Below are 24,146 nucleotides of genomic sequence, written 5' to 3'. Positions count from 1 at the left end.
TTGAACTGTGCTCTACTTTCAACCTTGATCAAATCGTTAAAGAACCAACCCGTGTTACTCAGACATCTGCCAACATACTTGATCCTGTGCTAACCACCTCTCCTGAAACTATATCTTCAATCAGCTTTCTTCCGGGCTTAAGTGACCATAGTGCAATCCACCTAACTATGCCTTCACGCTCGGCTCGCTCTCCAAAAAGATACAAGCTACTTAGGAACTACAACAAGGCTGACTTTCAAGCTATTAATGCAGAGCTTGAGCGCTTTTCCGACACCTGCTTCCCGCAGTTCTGGAGTCGTTTCATTCAAGAAAACTGGCACATTTAAAACGACGGTGAATGATCTCATAAATGAATATATTCCCACTCGTCGCGTTTCCTACTCCAAACAAGCAGCCTGATTCAGCATATCGCTAAAGCGCCTCCTAAATAAGAAAACGCGCATTTTCCGGCAGCTGCAAAATTTAAAAATTGCTGATAAATGCCCCCTTTATCGTCCTGTCGCGTCACAGCACAAGCAGGCGCTGCAGAGCGCTAAGCATGTTTTTTTATCACGACACACTGCCTCATTTGCTCGTTTCCAACCCGCAAAAATTTTGGAACGTCGTTAATGTGCGCAAAACAAAAGAGGTCCGACTTCGCTCTATAAATAAATTCCCGGTTCCCCCTCACGAGTTCTGCGTTACTTTGAACAATACATTTTTCTCCTCCTTTAGTAATTCCGTGGTTTCCACCTTACCCGATATTGCGGTTTCTGAATCGATTCAGATGGAGCCTATAACTATCAATGATGAAGGTGTTGCCAGGGTTATTCAGAAAGGAAAGCTTGCTTCAGCTGCAGGGGTCGACGGTATTAGTAATAAGTTCTTGAAGAGTACGTGTTTGTATTCATCTATGGTGTTGTCCAAAATTTTTCGCAGTCCATCCGCAGCGCATCACTGCCTGACGACTGGAGAATCGCCAAGGTGGTTCCAGTCCACAAGTCTGGTGATGTTCATAATCAGGCCTATTTCCTTAACATCTATTCCATGCAAGCTACTTGAACATATTGTTACGGGCTTGGTACGCACGGGGGGTTTATTTACAGGGATCGGTCCAAACAGGACTGCGGCGAAGCGTACAAACGTCCCTCTGTCCTTGTTCTTTCTTCTTCACCGATCTACCCGACCGTTCTTCATCTTCCGTCGACGTTCTACGAAGGCGCGTGACAATATTATCTATTCACACCTTGTTGACTATCTGGAAACTAATTCGTTTTTTACAGATTCACAGCATGGTTTTCGTAAGCATCATTCAGGTGAAACCCAATTATTTGCATTCACTAATGACTTGATTTTTGCACTGGACCACTCTTCTCTCAATGATTGCTTATATATTGACTTTGCAAAGGCGTTTGACACCGTGTCACACCAACCATTATTTTATAAGTTAAGTAAATTAAATATTCATTATGGTAATTTAAAGTGGATTGAGTGTTTTTGAAGTAATCGAAGTCAGTATGTCAATGCTAACGATCATGACTCCCCCATTTGCTCCGTAACCTCTGGCGTTCCGCAAGAATCAGTTCTAGGACCTCTTCTTTTCCTTATCTATATTAATGATCTTCCTTCCTCAGTTACTCCCAAAATAAGACTTTTCGCTGATGACTGTGTTTTATACAGAGAAGTTATTAACCAAGATGGTGCATGCGCTCTTCAAAATGATCTGAATATAATTGGAACTTGGTGTAATACCTGGCTTGTGAAACTAAATGTTAACAAATGTAAATTAATGAGAATTACGCGCACTAGTAATCACAACATTCCGTGCTCATACTTTCTCGATGACACCCCGCTGACCCAAGTTAACAAGTATAAGTATCTTGGTGTTCAAATAACTGATGATCTGTCCTGGAAGGCTCACATTGAATATATTACTAAGGATGCCAACCGCATGCTCGGCTTCATCCGTCGCAACTTTTCCCCTGCCCTTATCCTTGTGAAACTACTGCTCTATAAAACACTCGTCCGTTCAAAAAGTGAGTACACTGCTCCAGTGTGGGACCCATACACTAACTCTCTCATTGTGTGGCTAGAATCCATCCAAAATCGCTCTGCAAGGTTCATGATGTCTAATTACTCCCGCCGTGCCAGTGTTACAGAAATCAAAAGAACGCTTAATCTTCCAGATCTTGCCATACGGCGCCGCCTTTCACGCCTCTGCACATTTCATAAAATATATTACGGCAACGAAAACTTAAAGCAGTCCCTGTTTACTCCTCCGGTGTACATATCGTCCCGCAGAGATCACCACTTAAAGGTGCACATCCCACAGTGCAGGACTGTCCAATATCATAATTCCTTCGTCCCCAGAACTGCCTCGGACTGGAATCACCTGTCCTCCACTGTCGTCGTCATCAAGGACTTTGAAAAATTCAAGGATACTGTTAATGCTTACGAATTATAACTGTTTATTTGTTTGTTTCTTTTTATTTCTTATTTTTTTCCCACTCCTCTCTGTAACGCCTGACCGGCCTTGAGAGTAATAAAATGAAATGAAACAGAGGGCATGACGGTCCGTGACTACATCAACCGAACAGCCGTAAAGGTGAGGGCGAAACTTTGTGAGGGCCCAGACGAATGCCAAGCACTCCTTTTCCGTTAAAGAGTAGTTCGCTTCGGCTTTTGTGAGAGTACGGCTGGCATACGGAACTACGTATTCACCGAAGCCTGAGGGGTGCTCAGAGAGCACAGCGCCGATGCCGACACCACTGGCGTCTGCATGCACTTCGGTGGGCGCCTCAGGGTCAAAATGACGCAGGATGGGCGCGACTGTTAGGAGTCGGTGCAATGAGTTGCAAGCGCCGTCGCATGATGGTGACAACAGCGAAATATCTGAGGTATTGCCGAGGAGCTGAGTCAATGGGGCGACAATGGAAGCAAAGTTCCGTATAAAACGCCGAAAGTATGAGCACAGGCCCAAAACCTTCTTAACTCCTTGATAGTAGCAGGCTTCGGAAACTCGGTCACAACTCAAAGTTTGGCGGCATCAGGACGTATACCCTTCTTGGACACAAGCTCACGAACAGCGAAACGACACTTCTTTAAGTTGAGCTGCAGGCCGGTGTTCGCAATACATGTCAAGACCTGCTTCAGGCGAGAGAGGTGGGTCGCAAAGTCCGGTGAGAACACCGCGATGTCGTCAAGGTAACAGAGGCACGTCTTCCACTTCAAGCCACGCAGTCATCATCATAATCATCATCAGCCTGGCTATACCCACTGCAGGGCGAAGGCCACTCTCATATTTCTCCAATTAACCCGGTTCTGTGCTAGCTGCTTCCACTTGACCCCTGCGAACTTCTTCACCTAATCCACCCACCTAACTTTATGTCGCCCCCTGTTACCCTATCCTTCCCTTGGAATCCAGTTTGTTCACCTCAGCGACAATCGGTTATCCTATCTTTGCACTACATGTCCTGCCCATGCCCATTTCTTCTTGATTACAACTAGAATGTCAGTTACTTGAGTTATTTCTCTGACCCACTCTGCACGCTTCCTATCTCTTAATGCTACCCCTACCAATTTTCGTTCCATAGCCCTCCGGGTTGTCCTCAACTTGCGTAGAACCCTCTTGGTTAGCCTCCATGTTTCAGCCCCTAGGTGAGTACAGGTAAGATGCAACAGTTGTATACTTTTCTCTTGAGCGATACCGGTAAGCTGCTAGTCATAATCGGCGAGTGCTTGCGAACTCCGCTCCATCCCAATCTTATTCTTCTTGTTATTTCCTCCTCACGGTCCGGATCTGCGGTTACCACCTCTCCTAAGTAGACATATTCGCCTACTACTTCCAGTGCTTCGCTGCCTAACGTAAACTGCTGTTCCTTCCCAAGACTGTTGAACATTACCTTAGTATTCTGCATATTGATTTTCAAGCCTTCCTTTCTACGTTTCCTGTCTAGGTCACCAACCATTATTTGCAGTTCATCTGCTGAGTTACTTAGCAAGGCAATGTCATCAGCAAATCGCAGATTACTGAAGTATTCTCCATCTACCCTTATCCCTAACTGCTCCCGTTCCGACTCTCTGAATACTTCCGCTAAGCAAGCTGTGAATAGTACAGGGGATATTGTGTCTCCTTGCCTAACACCTTTATTTATGGAAATTTTGTTACTTTCTTTATGCGGAACTATGATTACTGTGCAGCCACTATATATATCTTCCAGCACTTTTACGTACGGCTCGTCTACCCTTTCATTTCGCAATGATTTTTCGTAATCAATGAATGCTACTTATAAGGGCTGGTTATATTCCGAGCATTTTTCTATCACCTGATTGATGGTATGGATATGATCGATAGTACAGTACCTTTTCCGAAAACCTGCTTGATCCTTTGCTTGATTACAGTCTAAGGTTGTCCTAATTCTATTAGCGATTACCTTAGTAAATACCTCATACGTAACAGACAGTAAGCTGACTGGTCTGTAGTTTTTAAGGTCCTTAGAGTCCCCTTTCTTACGAATGAGCCACACAGTATAGTATCCATCATATGCTCGAATGTAGCAGGGGCATTACAGAGACCGAAAGGCATGACGGTAAATTCAAAGAGCCCATCGGGGGTGACCAATGCGGTTTTAGGGCGATCTTCCGCAGCCATGGGTACCTGCGAGTACCCGGATCGTAAATCGAGCGAAGAAAAGGTTTCAGTACATTTAAGCAGTCCAATGCATCACCTCCACACGGAAGGGGGTAGACGCCTTTCCTCGTGATTTTTATTAGGCGACGGTAGTCGACGCAGAAGCGTATAGAATCGTCTTTCTTCCTCACCAGGACAACAGAAGAGGACCACGGACTGTTATACGGCTCATTCACGCCATCCTGAAGCATAGTATGAACTTGGGCTTCAATAACTTGGCGCTTGGTGGTAGAAACTCTATAGGCCTAGTTGTTATAGCGCCCGTCTCGGCTGCGGGAGGTGGTTAGTTCGAAACCCGCCGCCGGACACCCACCGGTGAAAATGGGTACAAGCGTCCCCCGGCCTGGCACCCGGCTTTTCTGGGGTGTGCGCTTGGGAGAAGCTCCGCGAACCCCGCAGCGCGCCCCTCCTCCGCGATGGGCCCAAACCCAGTTTCGAACCTCGCAGCCTGCAAAGGTGGTTCAGTTTGTCTTGCAAAGGTACTTCCTTTGAGCCTAACTTGAAGTGCTCAACTTTGAGCCTCAGCTGCAGCCGTCCTCCTCTTCTGGCGCAGAGGAGCATGGAAACCAGTGTCAATGTAATGGGCAACAGTTGATGTGCGGCTCAAAGCAGACTGATGAGAGTCGAATGAAGAGAAGAACTAATGACGCAGTGCGAGCAGTTCAGAGCGTTGAGGCGCAGGAAGACTGGCATCGATGGAGCGGAGAAAAACGTCGGCAGGAGGCTGGTCCAGCGCAAGAACAGGCGGGGTGAGTGCAGCCACGTAAGCGGGCTGCGAAGAGGGTGTTTCGTCAGTGGTGAGAATAAAATCTATGAGCTGGATGGTGCCGAGGCATTCACCGCGACGGAGGAATACGGGAAATGACTACGGATTAGAAATCCAGAGCGCGGTGAGGCCAGCTGATATAGAAAGTGCGGCGTAAGGCAGGGGGAGACTTTTTCGGTTTAGAAAGGTAGGTGATGGTGTGAAAAGTACATCTGTACTGCGGGAAGAAGCACGAGCGGTGGGCACAAGAACAAAAGAGCACGCAGGGCGATCAGTATTTTCGGCAACGACGACTTTGTGAAGAGAAACTTCCGGCGAGGGTTCGTCTGGCGCAAAAATCTCTAGTTCGGCATGAGCACAGTTTATCACCGCATTGTGGCGCGACAGAAAATTCCAGCCCAAGATAAGATCATGCGAGCAGGAAGGCAAAACGACGACCTCTATTGCGTACACAACGTCCTGAATGATGACTCGTGCTGTGCACACCGCTATAGGTTCTACAGGCTGGGCATTTGCCGTGCATAGCGAGAATCCTGAAATTGGTGTCGTCACTTAGCGCAATGAACGGCAGACGTGCAGCCATGGCAGAAACAGCAGCGCCGGTGTCGACCAGAGCCAGTACTATAACGCCCTCAACAGAAACTTCAAGAAGATTTGCGGGAGATATGTGAGGCGTTTGATAAATCGCTCGTCGCGCAGTTCTCGCCTCAGGAACTGCGGCATTCAGTTTTCCTCTTGAGCAAGATTGGGACGCCGTCTCAGAGGAGATAGAGTTTGAGCGGCAAGTTTGAGCGGAGAGGAGAAAAGGTGGCACGATCATCCGCGACGGAACTTGCAGATGGATCGCCTGCCACGTACTGATTTCGGGGCGGCTGCCAGGAAGCTGATATTCGGCGCGGTAGAATGTAATCGGGAGTGTGATTTCGGCAGTACCGGGAAATATGGCCAGCAAATCTGCAGGAATAACAGATGGGACGGTTATTACTGGTTCGCCATAGATTGCGGCGCTGCGGACGAGGTGGAACCAAAGGCTCCAAATTCTGAAGCCATTCTGAGGAATTCTGAAGAACCAATGCTGAATAAATTGTTGCACAGGCCCTGGAGGCGTAGCGTACACCACAGGGTAGCTAGGTGGCCGTGGTCGGGCAGCGACGGCAGCGTACGTCAGCGGTGCGACAGGAGTGTGGGCGCATGTGAAAGGTGGAGAGACAGGGATGTCGGCGTATGCGAGGGGCTCCACGGCCGGCGCGGTCTGAAGCATGGGCGCTGGTGTTGGGGCAGATGGAAGGGCCTCCGCCACGCGGTCGGCGGTTACCTGTCGAAGGGGCGCCAAATTGCTGGACAGCTCGCAGTTTGTGGGCAGCAGAGATACTTGGCGAGCAGCTTCCTCCCGGATGAAGTCTGAGCTGCCGCAGCAGCGAGGAGGTCTCAGATGTAGCGGAGAGGCCAGAAAGTAACACTGCAGGCGCGGAAGGCTGTCGAAGTAGGATGCACTGCTTGCGCAACTCATCGTAGCTCTGGCAAAGATTGACAACTTGAGCAACAACAGTCAAATCCCGGGTGTTTAACATTTGAAAGGCGTCATATCGCCCTTCAGGATGTGCTTTATCTTTTGTGGCTCGGACATCGGACCGTTGACGCGACGGCACCAGGTGGAGCACATCTTCAATATAACTTGTAAGCCGGGCCGCTGTGATCGATCCTGCAGGCGTTGTTGGGCGCGGAGCTTGCGTTCAGCTGGACGACCAAAGATGCTTGTAAGGTTAGCCTTGAATGCGTCCCAAGTCATGATATCGGCTTCCTGGTTACTACACTACAAGTTGGCAACGCCGGTCAAATAAAAGATGACTTTGGTTAACTTCGTGGCGTCGTCCAACTTACTGTAGGAACTCACTCGCTCGTACGAAGCAAGCCAGTCGTTGCAGTTAGTGTCGTCAACCCCGCTAAAGAGCGCAGGGTCTCGCTGGCTTAAGGAGCCAGAGCTGACAATCGGCGGGGTTATCGGGGTGGCCGGGGCGTACTCGTCGTCACCCATACGAGTTAACGGGAGCGTGCGGGTGTGAAGCTCCAGCTTGAGGCAAGGATATCAGGCCGCACCTCCACAAAATTTAGAAGGACGTTGAGGAAGGCGTCGAGGTCGACGGCGAAGCGGGGCCATCAAGACTAACACGATCTGCGTGATAGCAATTCCACAACTGCTTCTTTATCAGCAGCGTCCAGCGAAGGGGTCCATCTTCTTCTTCACATTACCTATACTTAATAATGAATAACTAATTAGTAATGACTAATTAATTATTTATATATATTATCAGTTGCGTAGAATGCGGCACTCAGGCTTTCGCGTTTCGCTACTTTAGTCGCTAAAGTCCCTCGTAATTTCAACTCAAGCACATGGTGCCCGATATAACCAAGCACAGATCAACCTAAGGGCATCATCTGATATTGATCTTTTCCTATGTGAACGTCCAGGGTTGAGAAAATAGAACACATGGGTTCTTACTCAGTTCTGCAAAGGTATTGTTACTTTGCGACAAGCAAAAAGGATGGCACAACATGATGACATGGTGACGGATATTTAATGGCTGGGCGCTCCTCTCGCTCCACGGCCGATCTTCTTCTTCGCAACAATATTTAACACTCCTCTGTTGCAGCCTCTACCGCCAAAATCTCCAGGGCCACCCAGTGTGCTTGCTTTGCCGCCAGTGCGAGCCCAACCTCCAGCAAAGATGCCGGGATTACCTCCTCCACCAGAAAATCTACCAAGACAAAGAGTAGGCGTGCTTTCCGCTGAGGGACGGTCACCTCAGGCATTGCAACCTCGTCTTCTTAGGCCACCTGGTCAGCCACAATCAATGCCACGTCCTGGGCCATCGCAACTCGAAGCACCTAGGAAACCACCCGTTGCTTTTGGGCCAGGAGGACAGTTCTCGCACCCATTACTTCCAGGTAAATACTCCCCTATAATATTATAGTGTTACGGGCACGTTAGGCGAATTCCTGCACAGTAAGCCCGTTTCTTATTAGTCGTGTAATTTTCACTCCCTGCAGTCTGTGCTTGACGTTTGTCTTGTCAAGAACGAACTCGAGCTGCCAGCAGCTTCGGCATAATAGTTCGGCGAAAGGAGGTATCGGCTGGCTAAGCCAAAATACTTGCAATCGAGTGCTCATAAAGTTACCGCCGTTCGCCTGGTGCAGCGTCCGACCTCCGGATACGCAGCGTTTTGATATGCCCGGCACAGCAACGTGTCCAGAATTAATTCCAGGGGTGCACTTATGTACACGCTTAGGTGCAGTAATATAAAGATATTTAGTGCCGCTAAACGTATACGCTACAGGAGTGCGTGTTGTCGGGCTAGTTGGTTCTGCATAACTGAGAAGAATTTAGCGCTAATACTTGGACGGTGACAGAATAGTTCGGCGCAAGTAGGTATTGGCTGGCTAAGCCGAAATTCTTGCCATCGATCGCTCATGAAGTTACCGCCGTCGGCCTGGGGCAGTGGCCGACCTCCGGATACGCAGCGTATCGACATGCCCGGCACAGCAACGTGTCCAGCATTATTTCTATGGGTGCACTTATAATGTCTGCTTAGTTGTAGTAATGCGAAAGCATTGAGAGTTATTTAGCGCCACTACGTTCGTCATGTGTGTTTTCTTCAGTCGCTGTCCAAGTATTAGCACCAATTTCTTCTTAAAAGACACTAGGCTAGCGGACCTCGATCAAACTCAGCCAGGTGGCGTTTGCGTATGGGATCTAGGTTAATTAGTGAAGGAGAGGTGTAGATGGAACTTTAGGGAGACGACGAAGTTCACTGTAAAGCGCGAGCGTGTGTTGCAAATAGAATTTGATGAGGACAATGTTTATAGCACAGCACGAATGTCAGTTGCAGTTTTGCACTAGGCTTGATGGACTGCGGCTATAGTATAGTGCTGGCGTGTCTTGGGAAGCAGATTTGTTTTCACTCGGATCCAAAACCCAGTGGCGGAAATTTTGTTCTCTCGATTTACAGTTCATGCGAACGCGCACTGTACAAAGATTGTGCACAGGACTCATGAGGCGAGAAATGCGTTATAATTATCAACACGCAGAGCCTATGTAAGAGGTTCGAGTGTCCGAACACATGTCTGAGAACAAGATTCCTTTTGGGCGCTCTCCCTGACCAGTCTTTGCATTGCATTGGGTATGAGCTATGCGCCTGCAGTCGTCGCATTTTAGCGTTTTATCCTTTTTTTCATAAATGGTAACCAGCTCATAAATAAAACCAGATGAAGGGTATACTTTGGAGTAACCTTTCAGCCAGTGATTCATGACACAAGTATTCCAACAGCCGACTTGTCAACCTTCGGTACATATTTCGCCTTTGTAGCATAAAGACTTTTTCCAGACCAGACTCGCGACCACTTTGGCTCACTCAGCTAGAACATAGATTATATTGTCACGCCAGTGACGACGATGAAGGATTGTGATGGTCTGGGAGAAGAAGAGGAGAAAGCGTTGGTGCCTGGGGCTAGTAGGCTTCACCTTATCCCACTGCCATATCACTGTAAATAAACAGCCCTTTGCTATTTCATCGTAACAACTTGGCGGAAGGTGCTCCATTCGATCCCTAAGTACGGCGCAGCAAGACCAACTGCAGTTTCGACGTAGTCGCCGCCTTGCTGGACTGCCACCGCTTGCAACTATCATGGACAACACCGAATCTAGCCATGCCAGCCGCGATGCTGCAAGCCAGGCTGGTGACAGGCCTGCCCCCTCCAGCTCTATTCCCTGCCAGCCTTACCGGGAACCAAGAACGTTTGCAGGAGAAGGTGAGGACGTTGAGAAGTGGCTACTTCATTATGAAAGAGTTAGTCGGTACAACCGGTGGGACCCTATCACCATGCTCACAAATGTCGTTTTCTTTCTAACTCACACGGCTATGACCTGGTTCGAGAATAACGAGGACAATTTGACAACTTGGGAACGGTTTGCCACCGAGACCAAACAGCGCTTGGGGACTCTGTACCGAGCAAAAAGCGGGCTGAGCAGCCCCTTGCTCAAAAGCTCAATTGCCGGAAGAATTTTGTACAACTTATACAGAAGAGATCCTCAGATTGTGCAAATATGTGAATTCCAACATGCCCGAAGAAGGCAGAGTCGGCCACGTTTTGAAGGGCATCGCGGCTGACGTGTACAACTTTTTAATCGCCAAAGACACCCTTGAAACCGTCTCCGATGTTATTAAACACATCCGCGCTTTTCAAGCTCTCAAAACGCGTCGTATTGCGCCAAACTTTGGGCGGCTGGCCAACGTGCCTACCGTGGCCAGCCTTGATGACCACGCCCAACTAGATCATCCGTCTACGATCCGGCAAATCGTGCGGGAAGAACTCCTGCGGCTCAACCCGCTTCCCCTGCACGAATCTGCTGGGGTCTCTGTCCAGAGGGTAGCTAAACGGCCGGCTTCACCACCACAAGCAATTACAGTGCAGCCTTTCCCACAAGCTCCCGAAGTTGCAGCTTCTATTGACTATCCTCCTATGCATTTCACCAAACGGAATGCGTCGATGCCTGACGCCCCAAGGTATGACGTCACCTCAAGTGCACATAGATCTTCCATTTGATCTACGAGGATTCCTGAGCAGTATGAGCATTCAGCCAGACATACGACGCGCCCAGCTGTTCCCTGCTCTTATCCCCAACAGCATTTTCTACCTTTCCCGCCGATATGCTACCGCTGCGGCGTCGAAGGTCACATCGCCAGATACTGCCGCAGTAGGTTCCCACCTCGCTATAACCGTCATGCGCTTCCAACGGTACCCAACAATCGGCAATACAGTCCCGTTTTTCAACAATCAAATGCTCAGCATGGGTATTACCGCAACATTCATAACCAGAATCTCCGCGACCACTCCCCTGCATCTGATAGAAGTGTTACTCCTCCACCCACCTTCCGTGCGCGTCGTTCTCCTTCACCGCGACGGCGCTCCATGTCGCCTCAGCATCCTCAGCAGGAAAACTAACCAGCGCGACCAATGAGGTTGAGGCCGCTGGAAATGTGCTGTGTGCCAACATCCCTCCAACTACAATGCTCAAAAACAAAATTCGTGTGTTCATTGATGGTGTGTGTACATTAGCTTTGGGGGATACGGGTGCGACTGTGTCTGTGATGAGTAATCAGTTTCGGCGGTTGTTGGGACGCAAAGTGATGTTTCAATATGACCGTGCTTCAACGTTTTGTGGTGTGAGTGGAGAGGCGTTGCGGCCACTGGGTGTGTGTAGTGCGCAAGTGTCTGTGGGTGGTGCAATTTTTCAAGCCGAATTCGTAGTCTTACCCCACTATACGCATGACATAATTTTAGGAATGAACTTCTTGATGTTTTGTGGCGCTACCGTGTACTTCCGAAGTCAAGAGGTTCATTTTGATGGCTCGCATCTGCCGAATCTTTTTGAAAGTGGCCGCAATGAAGAAACAGTTTTTAGTATTACCGAAGACACAGTAGTTCCACCTTTGTCTGCCATGTTCGTCCCCGTGTCCGCTCCACTTCTTGACCAGGTTTCATTTCAGGCCGCGGTGCACCCTGTTCACTCAGCACGCCTGAAGAAAAATGTTATTATCCCTCACTGTATGATCTCCGTACATCACGGTAGTGCCTCGTTATGGACAATCAATCCATCGTCCGAGCCCGCAGTTTTACCAACGGGATTGAAGCTTGCCTCCTGTGGACCCGATGCGCCCCACGTCGTTGCTTTGGTCACAGATGCTACGAGTGCCACCGTACCTCTGCCTGCTGATGAAACTTTGATCTTCCGCATGATCAGCGCCAATCTCAGCTCACCTCAACGTCGTACTCTTGTGGATATTCTTCTACCCTTTTCGCCTATGTTTGACTTTTCTCAAGCAGATGGACCGACCTCTCGCCCTGCACATCGGACCCATCATAGTATCGACACTGGTTCGGCTCGTCCCATTCGTCAAAAGCCATATCGCATGTCCCCATCTGAGCGCAAAGTCATTCATGAGCAAGTGGAGGACATGCTACGGAAGAAGGTGATACAGGAGTCATCTAGTCCCTGGGCTGCCGCTGTTATTCTTCCAATACACTATAGCGCAGCAAAAGACGAGGACACAAGAGCGAGAGACGAACACCACGAGCGCTAACTTCCAACCTCGTGGTGTTCGTCTCTCGCTCTTGTGTCCTCGTCTTTTGCTGCGCTATAGTGTATTGGAATCATGTACCAACAAGCCCAAAAAACCACGCTGCTGTTATTCTTGTACGCAAGAAAGACGGTTCGTGGCGATTTTGCGTCGATTATCGGCGTCTAAATTCTGTTACGAAAAAGGACGTCTAGCCTCTTCGTCGCATAGACGATGCCCTCGACTGCCTCTCTGGTGCGACCTATTTTTCTTGTCTTGCTCTCAGATCTGGCTACTGGCAAATTCCAATGAACCATGCGGATAAGAAGAAAACAGCCTTCGTAGCGCCAGATGGCCTTCATGAGTTTAATGTTATGCCATTCTGGCTGTGTAATGCGCCAGCCACATTTGAACGCTTTATGGACACAGTTTTGCACGGCTTAAAATGGGACATTTGTCTTTGCTATCTGAACGATGTCATCATATTTGGGAAATCCTTCCAAGAACACAATGACCGTCTAGAACGCGTCCTGAATTGTCTGCACAACGCCGCCCTAATTCTAAACTCGAAAAAGTACCGCTTTGGAGAGCGCCAAGCGCTGGTGCTAGGACACCTTGTCAATGGTGATGGTGTAATGCCGGATCCCCAGAAAACTGCCGCTGTTGAGTCTTTTAAACCCCCGCAGACAGTGAAGGAGTTGCGCAGGTTTCTAGGGTTGTGTTCGTACTTTAGACGCTTTATACATCGCTTTGCTGACGTTGCTTACCCATTGACGTGCCTTTTCAGCAAAAACTCCACTTTTGACAGGACACCAGACTGCGACGCGTCATTTCGTCAACTGAAGTTTCTTTTAATATCGAAACCCATCCTACGTCACTTTGATGCTGCTGCAGTGACAGAAGTTCACACAGACGCTAGTGGAATCGGTCTCGGGGCAGTCCTTGTCCAACGGCACGATGAACGAGAGCATTTTATCGCGTACGCAAGTCGTACCTTGAGCAAGCCGGAGCGAAACTATACAGTCACCGAAAAGAAATGCCTGGCTGTAGTTTTCGCTGTGCAGCGTTTCCGTTCATATTTGTACGGACGGTCGTTTACTATCCTAACTGACCATCATTCACTCTGTTGGCTGCTGAACCTTCGAGACCCATGTGGTCGCCTTGCACGCTGGGCCCTCCGGTTACAGGAATATGACTTTGCCGTGGTGTACAAAAGCGGGAGGCGTCATGCAGACGCAGATTGTCTTTCTAGGATGCCAATGGCGACGACTGGACCTGACAGTGACGATTTCGACAATTATATATCGACCCTCGAGCCAGCGTTCCTCGACACGAATGTTTTCAAAACGGAACAGCAAAATTATAGCAGTCTGCAGCCTCTCTTTGCCACCGCCCAAGCCAGCGTACCTACAAGCCGTTTTTGTGTGCGTGATGATCTCTTATGGAAAAAGAGTTATTCGCCTGTCCGCCAGCGATACCTACTCGTAGTTCCCAAGACGCTGTGCACGGACGTATTGCATGTTATGCATGATGATCCAACTTCTTGGCATTTGGGATCGGTTCGAACACTCCACCGTGCTCAAGAAAGATTTTACTGGCCCAGAATGCGCTCAACGATTGAAGAATACGTTGCCAGTTGCAAGCAATGTCAACGCCACAAACTTCCAACTGCAACTCCATCTGGCTTGCTGCACCCTGTGAAGACCCCGACAGCTGCGTTTGATCAAGTAGGCATTGACCTCGTAGGTCCGTTTCCGAAGTCCGTGGATGGAAATCGCTGGATTGTAATCTGCGTGGACTATCTCACACGTTACTGTGAAACCGCCGCTCTTACATATGCTACGGCGCATCAGGTGTCGCTTTTCTTGCTGCACTCAGTCATCTTACGACAAGGGCCGCCACGAATTGTCACCACTGATCAAGGCCGACAATTCACTGCTGGTGTTATTGAAGAGCTCATGCGTTTATGCTCCGTAACTTTCCGACACTCGACGCCATACCATCCCCAGACAAATGGCTTGACTGAGCGCGTCAACAGAACGCTTATCAACATGCTAGCCATATATGTGGACGCAGGGCATAAGAACTGGGACACCATACTACCCTTCATCACGTATGCGTTTAATACCGCCACGCATGAAACGAGTGGGTACAGTCCATTTTTCCTGCTCTATGCCAGACCGCCACGCTACCCCTTGGATACTATCCTGCCCTTCACAAGCCGTGAAGACCCCTGCCTGGCTGAGACCCTCTGTCTCGCCGAAGAAACTCGGAGAATCGGCCGATTACGGTCTGGTGCTTCACAGGAACGTTCTAAAGTGGGATACGATGCCAGTCACCGCGGGTCACGTACTCTGTAGGTGATTTAGTCTGGCTGTGGCGTCCAATTCGGCGCCGTGGCCTATATCAAAACTCTTGGCCCACTATGACGGACCATATGTGGTTGTCAAACGCATCAGTGACTTAACTTATGCAATAGCCCGCCTGACAGCATCGGGTCGTCGGTCTGCCAAAACCGAACTATGTCATGTTGCCCGCTTGAAGCCGTGTCAGCCTCGCACGACTCACGAACACGCCCAGAGGGCTTAGGCTGAGTAGGGGGGAAAAGTCACGCCACTGACGACGATGAAGGATTGTGATGGTCTAGGAGAAGAAGAGGAGAAAGCGTTGGTGCCTGGGGCTAGTAGGCTTCACCTTATCCTACTGCCATATCACTGTAAATAAACACCCCTTTGAAATTTCATCGTTCTTGTTATTTGAGCTCCACGCATCAGTAGTTAATAAATGAAGAATTGGATGAAAACTAACGGGTGACATTGCCTGCAAAGACCCGCTATGTGCAGACGACGGTGACAAGTAAAATGTTGTGGAAAGTATTGCAATTACAGCGCAAGAGATTATATTCAGTGCTGCTGCTTAGAACGCCTCAAGATGCCACCTTGTCTCGTTTACTCTAAAGAATTCCATACAGGCCTATTACTCGTTTAATTAATGTTCGCCTTCAATATGTTTCCGAATATAAGTATCTCGGCGCATATTTCACATCTATGCTTACGTGTACGGAGCTAGTTCATACATCCAGCATGTGATTACTGGAAAATAAAACCTGATTCTAACTCTGTTACATTCAAAATCTGCATAATGCCCAATTTCTTAAAACATAATTTTAATAAAGCGCAGTTCACCACTTACATTAGACCAATTCGTCAATATGCATGCCCTGTGCGGGTCTCCAAGTTCGCGTGCTTACCTGGCATTCTCAAACAAGTCCAAAATAATGCCGCCAGATTTGTGTCTGGCAATACGCTTTTCAACTAGTGCGACATGTCTTGAAGACCGTTTTGGTTGGTAATCTTTATGGTGATAAAATTCGAAAGAAGCGCGAAATAAGACAGGGCAAGTGCTACACTTCCTAACTGAATATTATTTGAAAAAGATTGACTCTTAAAAACAAACATCGCTCGTGGATTGAAGTCTAATCGCTGTTCTTTAAATTGGCCATTTCATTTTCTAGTAAAGATAACGACGGCGTGGTGACGCAATGAAAGAGCTCTTGAACACTACTAGTTAGTGACGGAATAAGGGGGCATCTTGCCGTCCACTGCTGGAAATGCAAACCCATGGCTGGGAGCACAGTTTCTTGGCCATGCAAAAGAAAAGCTAGGGCATAAAATAATAGAAGCTTTTCACATCAGAAAGGCTAGTGATAATTGCGTCAGCACGCCGTCGTAATCTTTCCTGGAGAAGAAAGTGACCTTTTTGGACAACTGCGAATAAACTTCAGGCCACGAGCGTTGTTCGTTTTAGGGAATCAAACCTTTTCGAATAAAATTCAGTTGGAATTGTAGCACCTGTCTTGTTTGTTCCTTGCTTTTGTGTCTATAATTCTTTCACCATGGATTGCAACCAACTAGCCCAGACAACCGTGCTTCGAAAGAAAATCTTTAGCTCATCACAGATAGCATTTCAAATTGCACCATATATCGCACTTATTTTGGAAAGCTCAGCAATAATAAAGACCGGTACCTGCTTGAACCTAACCTATTTCTAGACGACTTGATAATCACTGGAAGATCCAAGAGAATAAATGCATGTAGAAGTGAATAAAACCTCATTTTTGCCCACTAGAGAAATGAGCGGAAGAGAAGCATTTGTTTCTTAGCTACTTGGAAGATTGTGATAGTAAGAAACCACAGCCAACGAAAAACACCACATAGAAAGAAACGCACGTACACAGGTTGCCAGCTGGCATCACTGAGAGCTGAATGGAAAACTATCTTCAAAACTGGGCGAATAAAACAAGACAAAGCGCGGACACAGCACGCATAAGGCGCACACTCCCAACTTTTATTCGGATAGTTACAAGAAGTCTTTTTACAACCTCTGCAGTCATCAAGTGAAAAAAAAAAACATCTACCTGAACACAAGAACATGAGAGGAAAACCAAAAACACGGGCGCATTTATCCACACACAACATCGATAAGGTCTGAACAACATGCAGCAAAGAACCTACAAAAAAAAAAGACATAAAATGTAACGTCATCAAGGCGAAGCCTGCGTGGCCTTGACCACAAACACCGAGTACGCTGAGAACCTTAGAAGGGTGGGAGAAGCGGTAAAACAAGGCAACCAATTTTAACAGCTTACAAAAGGCCCAAGGTAAGAAGGGCGAAATAGAGATGGGCAAAGCGGCTCATTTTGTGAGCGGCTCAGAACTGCTCAGCTCACTGAAGTGAGCCGGCTCATTTGAACGGCTCACCGTATCACTTAAGTCTGTGTCGCTCGTGGTCCTAGTGGAGAGGGAGAAAGGCGGCTCTGTCCATCTCCCTCTCGTTCACTGATACGCACCCAATCGACCTTCCGAACCGTTCCGTTGAAGCCGGGTGGCTGAATGCGACTTCCGCGCTTCTGCTAGCGGCGCGACAAAGCAACTGCTCTCCCGCCCTTCCTCGCAAGAGTCGTAACCACTCTCTCACTAGAGCACTGCACCTTCGGCTATATTTTCAACCGCTGTTATAACTGAGCCGTAGTTTAGTAAAAGTGAGCGGGGGTTCTTTTGGACTTTGGCGAGCCCGTTCGCCGTCCCCGTTCAGTGAGCCGTGCCGAGCCTTTCTTCAGAGCCAGATTTTGCAAAGTATGACGCCTTACATTGATGCATCGTGACTCTCACTGATCGTGCATCGTCTGGTGGTGCAACCGTTGAAACGTATCAGTCAAAATACATATAACACGGTTATGAAGTAATGCATTTATGTTTCTTCAACCTCTGTTATGCATGAGCAAAATGTGTGTGTGTGTGTGGGGGGGGGGGGGGGGGGGGCTTGAGCCTCCATCCTCTCCGAGGTCGGCGCCTATGCTTACGGGAGTGTACTGTTAACGGGTCATTACACGTGTTCGGGCGTGCCTCGTGCATGCCGCGTTTTGTTCATGTACATCACTACTCAGTTCAAGTTGAAAAGAAGTCCCGTCGTCAACGAAAGTGTGGAACTCGCCAATCTATTCCCCTTCGTGGTGACTACAAAATAGCAGTGCACAGCTATATCTGCTTTTTTTTTTTCCGGGGCGATACTTTCTCCAAGTCCACTATATTTACGGAGGTGCACACATTACCCAAGAAAGGATTTCGTTCATGACTTGTCCTATCGTTTCACTATTATCAGAATAAAATTAATCCACATAGATGCGCTACAATGAAAATTATGCCTAATATATAGATAAGGATGTGAAAAAACTTCAGAGCAAATGAAATAGCCCGAAGGCGAAAAGAAGGGACAGGAAAGACCGCTGACTGACAACTAATCTTTATTGAGGAAAAACGTGGACAATAAATGCCAGAGCGGTGGCAGAACAGTCACATGCAGATGCAGAGCAGTCAGATGGCGTTTTTTTTTTTTAATGCCACATGGTGTAAAGGGCCTTAAAAGTGATAAAACACAAAACAGGTGATAAGAGTAAAAGGTGATGGAACGCAAATATAATGTCAAGATATTCAGTTGATCTACACGAAGCATTTAACAATAAACAAACATGGACAAACATTAATCAGGATTCATTGTCAGAAAAAACCGAGACGAGTAAACGCGACAAAGTAAAAGGTCATAAGAGCGGTACAACGAAAACAGGGTGAAAAGCTAAAGAAGATGGCAACTAAATAGATTCCGTTCCTGCCAAAGTATACAATCAAGAAGTACTATCATGAGCAATATGAGCAAGAACACACGAGCGCGAGGCAGATAACCTCGAAATCCACTTGGGGCGATACGGTGCGGCCGCTGTGGGAAACAAAAGGGAAAGGGTTCAGTTAACGGAACCACGGCTCCCTTTCCACTTTGTTTCCCACAGCGGCCGCACCGTATCGCCCCAAGTGGATTTCGAGGTTATCTGCCTCGCGCTCGTGTGTTCTTGCTCATATTGCTCATGATAGTACATATGGGCGATGAATGAGTCAGGGATGCGCAGTCAAAAACTAAAATTTTACACAGGGCTTCTAAGAAGGCACGTTCGCTCTCATAAAGCATTTTAGAGGCTTCACTCACACACACTGAGCCTTTTTGGGTTATAAAGAAAGCTTCCTTTCACTCACGGTCTATGCTGTCTCGTCTGTTTCACTGTTTCAAGTAACCGAGGCATGCATTTACATTTGCTGCAATGAACCGCAATATTTGATCCAGTTCCTTTTCCGAGCAGGCGTTCGTGTTCCCTCAAACGTTCATTCAGGCATCTTCCCGTTTGCCCTATATACACCTTGCCACATGTCAAAGGAATCTGGTAGATAACCCCTTCTCTGCAACCGACAAACATATGAGCATGCTTTACACAATAGGTTTGCTCTTTTGGGCGTTCCGTGTTGATCCTGGAACACAATGTAGCCAGCTTACGAGGGGCGCAAAACACAACAGGCACCTTGAACTTATTAGCAACTTTGTTCAAATTATGTGCTGCACAGTGGTTGTACGGAATAACAACTGGTCTCAACCTCCTGTTCTCTGATTTATCATTTATTTTCTTCCATTTGACCTGTCCAATATGTTCAACGCGCCACATGCACGCGCAGGCCGTATTTCGTTCATTGACTCATTTATGTTGTGGTTACTGCAAGCCGCATCGCTGACCATTCATGCTGTGAAAAGTGGTTTTAATTTTTCAAGGAATCTGTTTCCCGTTTAGAGCATACGACGAGCAGCAGTCGGTGCTGTTGGGACGTAACCAAACTGGAATTTGTTTTCTGCTGGGCTGGCTGCGGAATGGCCTAAGCATTTGACATTCGCCTTGTTGTAATGACACTTGCGAAAACTATGCATAGCAAGCATGGAAAATAAAACAAACGACGCAAAAACCTGGCGCCGACCACCCGCAGCTGCGTCTTCGGCGCGGAGCCTCGACACGGCGACAAAGGAGCCGACCTCGCTCCGACCGACGGCAGACGACGGCGTGCGGAACATCGTACAGACAGCACCACGGCCGGTCTCCAGGGAGAGAGCGGCCTCTTCAATGGGGTCTGTCTCCACCGCCCGCCGCGCCTCGGTGGGGTCGCCACCGCCCCACTGCTGCTCCTCCGCTACAGCCGTTCACGCTCACGGAAAAAGCGCGCTTTTAGCTTCGCCCGCGTCAGTTGCAACCGACAGGTCCTCACATTTCGCCCCTTATGGTTTATACAAAGTCCGTCATCAACATCGAACATTTATCGTGTACGAGGAATAGAACACAATCAACAATCCGCTCACGCGCGCGCTCCTTCGTAAGTGCGGCCGTGCATGGTCGAATGAAGCTTCGGGTAGACTTCAACATGTTTTACCCCTAAGTTTTGTACAAAAATAAATTTACCAGGTTATGCAATGTGCCTTTGAATGCTTTAAGCAGTAGTGCGACCTGACGTGAGTGCATGGTGAACTGTTGGGTGGAGATTCTGTCAACCGCTACCGTTTTCATTTAGATTAGAAGAGGCTCCGGCAAAAATTCATGGCGCGTCTCAGATTCAGAGTAAAGAACAAAAATTTATTCATATAGTAAACATTTCACTTGTCTAGTGGAGTGCGCTGTTCTAGCTTCGTTCAAAACGTATCTGTAGGTTGAAAGACCGCGAAGATGTATATCTAGTCTCGCGACTACTTTCAATCATGGAAATGGGCATAAACAGTTAAGCAGAATCGAAAAGAGCTGCAAACAGTAAACAAATTGTCCTTCAAAGTTACACATTCCACTATATGTTCATCAATTCATCAAAATGCGACCTGCGTCTAGAAAATTCAGTCTCAAAATCTTCCTGCATTGCTTGTGCACATAAGGAGTTGGCCTCTAGGTCTTCTCTGTCACTTTCCTGGTATAATTAATTGAGAAGAACAATTCTGAGAAATGTTTCAAATATCAAAGAAGCGGACCTAATAACATAGCTGTTGTCAGTTCCTTTCGGGCAACTCAGTGTTGAATTCTGAAATGCTGACTGAATCAGGATCTTAAGTAGTTCGAGAACATTTGTGAGTATAGTGAGTGCACGGCAGCTTTTTCGAAAAAAAAAAAAAGCTTGTCCAATAGGACAACAAGCTCTGGTTTCGAATAATGCAGTCCACTAGAATATTATCCTCGTAGAAAAGCGTACTACATGGGGCTGCTTCTTTCGCTAGTTTCAAGAAAAATAGCACAAGCGTCACACCCGAAGTTGATTAACTAAACGATATATCCAGCGGCGTAAGGTAAACCGGAATATGTGACAGTGGAAAATTGGATGGTAGGAGATGCCATCACTTCCTTCAGTGCCTTGATTTTGCTCTCAGATGAAACGTCCGTCTTGGCAATGTAGTCATGTGCCGCTAGCTGTTACGGCCCTCGCATCTAGCATCTGTCATTCCCTTCCGCACATTAACCTTACTTTCCCGAAGAGAGCCTCAATGGGTCGCTATATAAGGCTTGAAATGTGTCTTCAGTGAGAGTGTCCTTCTTAACCGCTGTAGAAGTTTGTTGCATACTTTCGATATAGAAGGTGAACTCATTTGTAAGTCACTGCATCGAGTATCACCTTCATCATTTATTGGCCTCTTTTTGCCACTTCGAGCACAAGTGGTGTCATGAATATCAAACCATTTTTTATTGCTTCCATAACAAGCTTAATATCAAGTAAAAATTTCATTAAAACAATGTTTATTTGCAAAATTAAAATAATGTTTATAATACCACACATTGGCTAACATATGAATTGTAATAACATTTAAAACTCAACCCTACAACGTTTACTTTGACTGTTATACTAATACTTTATATCATGCAAGCATTTTGCAATTTAAATTACATTTTTATGAAATTATTTTCATCTTCGGTGTTACATGAATGGTTTCGCATCTAGCGCTAAAGACGGTTTTGCTGTAGCAGACGAGTTGCTGTCATGTTAGCCTTGAAGAAGCTTCGATGTATCACTTCTCATTCAGTTTTTTTTTTTGTTTGTTTTTGATCCTATCCTTGTACAGGCGTCGGAAAAATTCGGATTAAAATGGACAAAAGTAGCTACCGTGCCGCAATGTATACCATGCTTGTCGAACGTTTGTTGAACGACAGTGTTTTTTATATCCGTTCACGTGTGTAGTAAGTTGACGACATGCCGCTGCAGCATCTACCTTCTGTGTTCTTTAATTTCGGGGCTGAACTCACCACGAAACTCGTGAGCGACAGCGCGAAACCAAGCAAAAACCACCCGCCGCCGCTGAAGCAGACGCGGAGCGAACAGTGAGCAGGTCGCGCCAATTGCGGTGGTGGAGAGCGCAACTCAAGGAGAAAAGTTCCCATTGTTCCCGCGGCGATTGAGAAGGCCGTAAGAAAAAGCGCGCGCTCTCCCTCGAGACCGGCCGTGACAGCACAGACATTTTCTTTTCTTTATATGCCGGCTCGATCCACTACTGCCTGACCATGCAGTGACCATGCAGAGCGCCATGCAGATGGCGCTCTTGATGAAAACAGAAATGGTACTTAGAGAAAAAGTAAATGCAAAATTAAACGACTATCAAATGGCGCACATAGAAGCAGACATAGTGGAAGAAATAGAGAAACTTCCCATCGAAGACTGGGATTATGAACAGTAGAACTACTTATAATAAAAAAATATTCAGGATGTTAAAGTAGCAAACCACTGGAATGGAAAGAGAAAAGCCACGGAGCTGGTGGAATGAGGAAATGAGGGAAGCCATTGAACAACGACAGGAAGCTTCAAGGGAACACCGAGAAGCAAAGAGAGCAGAGGTAACTCAGGAGGAAATACACCAAAAATGGGAATCGCATCGACAAAAGAAGCTTTATGTACAAGCCCTCGTCCAAAGTAATATAAAGGAGTCCACCAATCTCTGGATAGCTGAAATACACGATGCCAGCATAGGCATACCAAGAATATTCTGGAACCATATTAGCTGGCTAGGTAAAAATAATAAAAAAATCAAGACCGGGACCAAGATAACGAGGGAAATTGTTTAAAAGGAGACAATGCAGTGAACTACTGTACATCAGTTATAGCCAAGTCATTTAAGAGCGACGATAGCATCTGGATCCCAACTAGCCTGCGAGCTAGGGATCCAGATGCTTGTTGCAATGTCACTTGTGTTGGTTTTGTTGAATTGAAGTAAAACTTTATTGAGTGAAAAAAAAAGTGATTGAATCTCCGCAAACCAGGAAGAAACACGAGAGCCTAATACAACGCAGCTTAGAGCTGACGAATCTAAACTGGAAAAAGGCCGAACAAAATATTCCTAAAAGTACATCTACAGGAATAGATGAAATTCCGATCAAGCTCATTGATCTTGATCGGAATTGGAAGCACTTAAGATGATTTCGGATGAAGAAGGGTAATGGGTGAGTGTTTCGTCTGCGGCGCTCAGCAGGAAGGAAGTGATACTGCTTCGTTCGGACAATATGACATAAAGATAGAAAAAATTTACCACTATTATTGCAATAGCAATACAGCGCCAGGCTTCGAGCCGTCGCGTGTCCCCGGCGGACGGCACGCTTGACCTTGAACAGCCAAGCAGGTGGTGCGCCGTTGGGTAGTAACCGCTTCAGCCGAGCTCTGCCAGATGGCGGCACCGTCAGAGCGCCGCGCGCAGCAGCGGCGCCGTGGCCGCGCCGAACCACGGCCGGTCTCGGAGAGAGCGCGCGCTCTTTCTTACGGCCTTCTCAATCGCCGCGGGAACAATGGGAACGTTTCTCCTTGAGTTTCGTGGTGAGTGCAGCCCCGAAATTAAAGAACACAGAAGGTAGATGCTGCAGCGGCATGTCGTCAACTTACTACACACGTGAACGGAAATAAAAAGCACTGTCGTTCAGCAAACGTTCGACAAGCATGGCATACATTGCGGCATGGTAGCTACTTTTGTCCATTTTAATCCGAATTTTTCCCAAGCTTCTACAAGAATAGGAAAAAAAAAAGAAAAACTGAATGAGAAGTGATCACATCGAAGCTTCTTCAAGGCTAACATGACAGAAACTCGTTTGCTACAGCAAAACCGCCTTTAGCGCTAGATGTGAAACCATCCATGTAACACCGAAGATGAAAATAATTTCATAAAAATGTAATGTAAATTGCCAAATGCTTGCATGATATAAAGTATTAGTATAACAGTC

This window comes from Amblyomma maculatum, unplaced genomic scaffold (genome assembly GCF_055883805.1).
Source record: "Amblyomma maculatum isolate TAMU_Amacu unplaced genomic scaffold, ASM5588380v1 scaffold_15, whole genome shotgun sequence".
NCBI classification, from domain to species: Eukaryota; Metazoa; Arthropoda; class Arachnida; order Ixodida; family Ixodidae; genus Amblyomma; species Amblyomma maculatum.
This window is presented reverse-complemented; position numbering follows the sequence as displayed.